This window comes from Bufo gargarizans, chromosome 3, assembly GCF_014858855.1.
Source record: "Bufo gargarizans isolate SCDJY-AF-19 chromosome 3, ASM1485885v1, whole genome shotgun sequence".
NCBI classification, from domain to species: Eukaryota; Metazoa; Chordata; class Amphibia; order Anura; family Bufonidae; genus Bufo; species Bufo gargarizans.
In genome coordinates, this window is record NC_058082.1 from 102,539,212 (window position 1) to 102,545,039 (window position 5,828).

Consider the following 5,828-nt stretch of genomic DNA (forward strand, 5'->3'; position numbering starts at 1 on the left):
TTTGCTATAGAAGAAAGACTACTTACATCTGACCATGACTCATAGGAGAAACTGCAATGAAATGTTCCTTGCTATTGACTAAAGTCCCTTTCCCACAGCCCTGATGAGGAACGAATGCTCCTATGGACGTTCCTTCCCGGTCACTGGCTGCTTTTTAGCAACATTTACATGCAGCAATGATTAGAGCTTGAATGATCTTTACTACGATAGTTTGTGCCAATGCCGTTTCTTTATTTGCTGGTGAACAATCATTTGTTCTTTGGGTGAATAAACATGAGGCAATTATCGGGAGTGAGTGTTCATACCAATGCTCATCCCCGTTTATTGGCCTGAGTCCTCAGACTGTGTCAAAGGGCCTTAAAAGGATTTCCTGTCTGGATGTTTATGGCATATTGATAGGATATACCAGAAATGTCCTATAGCAGCGGGTCCCAAAGGTGAGAACTGCACCTATCTCAAGACTGGGTGCCTGCCATGAATAGAGAGGAGGCTGTGCATGTTTGGCTTTCTCCATTCACTGCTGTAGGACTTCTGAAAATAACCATGCCTGGGTGTTATATCCTATTGATATGCCATAAATGCGCAGATGGGACAAAGTTGAATCAAATCCCTTGATAAAGTGATCTTAAGTTCAAGAAAGAAAAATCTCATCAAGGAGCATGGCCAGTGTGAATAATACACGCATTGAGAATAAAAAATAAAAAAAATGCACCAAGGAGGAGTTGTTGGAATGAGGATATATGTAAGTGATTACAATATTAGAGAGAAAGGAGAACTTTATTGGAAAAAAAATGTACAATTGAATGCTCGACCACCTCTAGCCTGGATGCAAAATGAGAAAGAGGCATGCAGGTTCTGTATGGTATCCTGCAGCACATTTCCCCATAAATGTTGGGCCTATGGATCCTGCATACTCAGAGGCTACCAAAGCTAGCGTTTGATTAGCTATAAATTTGGCCAAGGAAGTGTAGCAATCCAGCAGACACATTCCTGGGAAACCCTTGCTGTGTTTGGGCGAGCTTTATCCTGCTGAAGCCCTGCCACGAAGTAACACGTGGCCACCGGATGTCCTGCACATATCTTTGAGCTGTTAGTGTACCCCTCATTACCACTATCTTTGATAGGCAATGGTTCCCCAAATCATCACACCAGCAGTTGGGGCAGTGTGTCACTCCATAGCAAAGGCAGAATTGAGATACCCACCACCTGGCTTCCATACTTTAACCCGACTGTTGTTGCACCACAAACTGGATTCTTGGCTATAGACGATAAGGTTCTAGCCTGTGGCAGTCCAGGTTTCTTGTTCACAACACCAGTGCAAACGGAGGTGACGGCGGCTGACTGTCAACTGCAGGACACGTAATGGGTGCCATTACACCATATTTCCTTTTGCTAAGTGCCTGGAAATAGTCCAGGCAGAGACAGGTGTCTGGGTGGTGGTCAACCGAACTGTGGGAGATGCTCGTGCTTGTCAAAGGATCAACCAAGCATCTCTATAGGTGGTCTGTCTGGGCCATTCGAAGCCTGTTTTCTGTGTGAGTGCATGCCCTTAAATAAACACTGCTCCTAACAGCTAGGTCAGAACAGAGCATGTCCATCCTGCGTCTCTCAATCCAGTGATGTTCCCCCTTTCAAAGTCTGTCAAGAGGGAAAAATGGCTTTGAATGTGTCGTAGAGGCATGTCTAGCAGTGAACAATCTTTTAGGAAGAGGTACTCTACCCAAAAGTAGCCTATGAAAGCCTTTTTATGGTGCAGTGGGGGAACCACTTTATACCTTAGGGCACGGCCCAGTGTCTATTCAGACCACATCTGTAATCCTTTACATATCTGCTTGAGACATAACTGTATGCTGTTTTGCAGCAATTTGACATTTCTATCTGGGTGCGTTAGTATTATTTTTCTTTGTCAATCTATGTGGTGGAAATCAAAATTTGTCACGTGTCTATGTCCATATTCCATCAGTTGAAAAAGTACCCATACTGATTTCCATGTGGCATGTTTTTCACATGCACTGCTGGTCCATATTGTCTCCTAGCAATAGTCCGTGAAAAATGGCCCTAACGTGAATGGCATCTGAGTTCTGGCTATAGTTTTCACTGACAAACTGGACGGTTATCAACACCGGCAGTTTGGACACCTCATTTAACAGCTCCCCTGCACTACAATTATTAAGAGGCACATGCCTTTTATTATTTGTGGTGCATCTTTGCAGGTCCATGCAACAAAGCGGAGATCTAGACCAGCAAGGCCACTTTGGAAAGTGGTGAGTAAAACCCCCAAAAAGTTGCAAAAGCAGAATGCGCCAAAGGGGGGCATTAATTTCTCCCATAGACTTTAATTAATTGGTGTTGGGGCCAAAGCAGTGGATGCTTCCATTTTTTTTTAACCCCTTCCAGACACTTTTCACCTTCCTGCCACACTCTACTTTTGCAAATCTGATGTGTCACTTTATGTGGTAATAACTTGGGAATGCTTTTACAGTACTTATCCAAGCGATTCTAAAATAGTTTTTTTGACACATTGTACTTCATGTTAGTGGTTTTCGTGACACATTGTACTTCATACTAGTGGTAAGTTTGGGTCAATATGTTTTACCTTTTATTTTTAAAACAAAATACAAAATTTCCTGAAAATTTTGAAAAAACTTTCTAAATTTGAATTTCTTTGCTTTTAACCACCTCAGGACCGCCGAACGCAGGAATACGTCCTGGCGGCGGCACTGTTATTTCTCCTGGACGTGCCGGCACGTCCTCTAGCGAGAGGTGAGATTTCCTGTGAACGCACGCACACAGGATCGGGAGGTAAACCAGTGGATCTACAGCCTGCCAGCGGCGATCATTCGCTTGCAGGCTGTAGATGCAATTTTTTTTATTTTTATTTTTTTAACCCCCAAAAGGTATATTAGATGCTGTTTTGATAACAGCATCCCTTTTGCTTGGATTGACCACCAGAGGACACAGGCAGCTCTCTAAGTAGCACCAAACACCACTACACTACACCTTCCCCCCCCGTCACTTATTAACCCCTGGTCACCCCATATAGACTCCCTGATCACCCCCCTGTAAGGCTCCATTCAGACGTCTGTATGTGTTTTGCCGATCCGCAAAACACGGACATCGGCAATGTGCTTTCTGCATTTTGCGGATCCACACATTGCCAGAACTATATAGAAAATGCCTTTTCTTATCCGCAATTGCGGACAAGAATAGGACATGTTCTATAGGCTCTACAAAAAAAAAACGCAGTGTTCGCCCGATCAGGCCTGATCTTGAGCGCACACTTGCGTTCAGTCCGCCCCACCGCAGTGACAGAAATATTTTTTTTTCTGATCACTGCAAAAACACAGTAAAATCGCTGCGGGGCTATAAAAAGATCACTTTTGAGGGGCATGGCGAATTCATAGAAAAAAATTTTTTTAGCTAGCGGAAATTGTTTTTTTTTGTTTTTTCTTACAAAGTCTCATATTCCACTAAGTTGTGACAAAAAATTTAATCTCACATGAACTCACCATACCCCTCACGGAATCCAAATGCGTAAAATTTTATAGACATTTATATTCCAGACTTCTCACGCTTTAGGGCCCCTAAAATGCCAGGGCAGTATAAATACCCCACAAATGACCCCATTTCGGAAAGTAGACACCCCAAGGTAATCGCTGAGGGGCATATTGAGTCCATGAAAGATTGAACTTTTTGTCACAAGTTAGCGGAAAGGGAGACTTTGTGAGAAAAAAAATAAAATAATCATTTTCCGCTAACTTGTGCCAAAAAAAAAAAAAAACTTCTATGAACTCGTCATGCCCCTCACGGAATACCTTGGGGTGTCTTCTTTCCCAAATGGGGTCACATGTGGGGTATTTATACTGCCCTGGTATTTTAGGGGCCCTAAAGCGTGAGAAGAAGTCTGAAATATCTCTGTCAAATCACAACTGTCTGGGCATTGTAGAACCTCAGGAAACATGACAGGTGCTCAGAAAGTCAGAGCTGCTTCAAAATGCAGAAATTCACATTTTTGTACCATAGTTTGTAAACGCTATAACTTTTACCCAAACCAATAAATATACACTTATTGCATTTTTTTTTTAATTAGACATGTAGAACAATAAATTTAGTGAAAAATTTATATAGAAATGTAGTTTTATTTGAAAAATGTTACAACCGAAAGTGAAAAATTTCATTTTTTTGCACAAATTTCGGTCAATAATTAACATTTACCATGTGTCTGCTTTATGTTGGCAGTATTTTGTAAGTGTTATTATATTTTTTTAAAATATTAGAAGGCTTAAAATTTTTGAAGAAATTTTTTTAAAAAAAAATATTAAAACCAAATTCTTTAAGGACCAATTCATTTCTGAAGTGACATTGTCAGGCTTATATAATAGAAACAACCCATGAATGACCCTCCTAGTTCCACAGTAATTATTGCAAAATGGTTGTGAAATTTGTCATTTTTTTGTGAACAGATTTTGTATTTGTATCCATTTTTTCCTGTAAGGTTAACATCAAACTAAACCTCAATATTTATTACCCTGATTCTCTAGTTTATACATAGTAGTGCTCAAAAAGGAAGATGCACCATATGGTGTTTGGGGGGGGGGGGGGGGGCAGATTTTGTTGGGTGTTGTGTCACATATGAAGAGACCCTGAGGTTCAGTTCTGGGTTCCTGTGAACAAGGCAGAGGCTGGAGAGGGTTCAGAGGAGGGCAACTAAAGTAATAACTAGAATTGGTGGACTACAGTACCCAGAAAGATTATCAAAATTAGGGTTATTCACTTTAGAAAACTGAAAGGAGATTTAATAACTATGTATAAATATATCAGGGGTCAGTACAGAAATCTCTCCCATCATCTAGTTATCCCCAGGCCTGTGATGAGGGGACATCCTCTGCATCTGGAGGAAAGAAGGTTTGTGCACAAACATAGAAGAGGATTTTTTTTTTTTTTTTTTTTTACAGAGCAGTGAGACTTTGGAACTCTCTGCCTGAGGAGGTGGTAAGTTCACCAAAAGAGTTCAAGAGGGGCCTGGATGTATTTCTGGAGTGTAATAATATTATAGGCTATCGCTACTAGAGATGGGTCGTTGATCCAGGGAGTTATTTGGATTGGAGTCGGGAAGGAAATTTTTTGCCCCTTAGGCTGGGTTCACACGGGCGTGTCCGGATGCGTCCCGGTGTATTGCGGCAAACCCGCGCGATTAGGTACGCAATTGCAGTCAGTTTTGACTGCTATTGCGTTCCGATGTACAGTTTTTATCGCGCGGGTGCAATGTGTTTTGCACTCGCGTGATAAAAAACCGACTGGTACCCAGACCCGAACTTCTTCACAGAAGTTCAGGTTTGGGTTAGTTGTAGTGTAGATTGTATTATTTTCCCTTATAACATGGTTATAAGGGAAAATAATAGCATTCTGAATACAAAATGCTTAGTAGGTGGTCAATTGAGGGTTAAAAAAATAAATAAAAATTAACTCACCTTCTCCTCTTGATCGCGTAGTTCCCGCTCTCTTCTTTACTTTTTTTTAATGATGAACTAACGGCTAGGACCTGTGCTGACGTCAGATCACATGCTCCAATCACATGGCCCATCACCACGGTGATGGACCATGTGATTGGAGCATGTGATCTGATGTCACCAAAGGTCCTTTAGCTCATCAGAAGAGACCGGGAACTACGAGATCAAGAGGAGAAGGTGAGTTAATTTTATTTATTTATTTTTAACCCTCAATTGACCACCTACTAAGCATTCTGTATTCAGAATGCTATTATTTTCCCTTATAACCATGTTATAAGGGAAAATAATACAGTGAATAGACTGTCACCTAGCAACCAT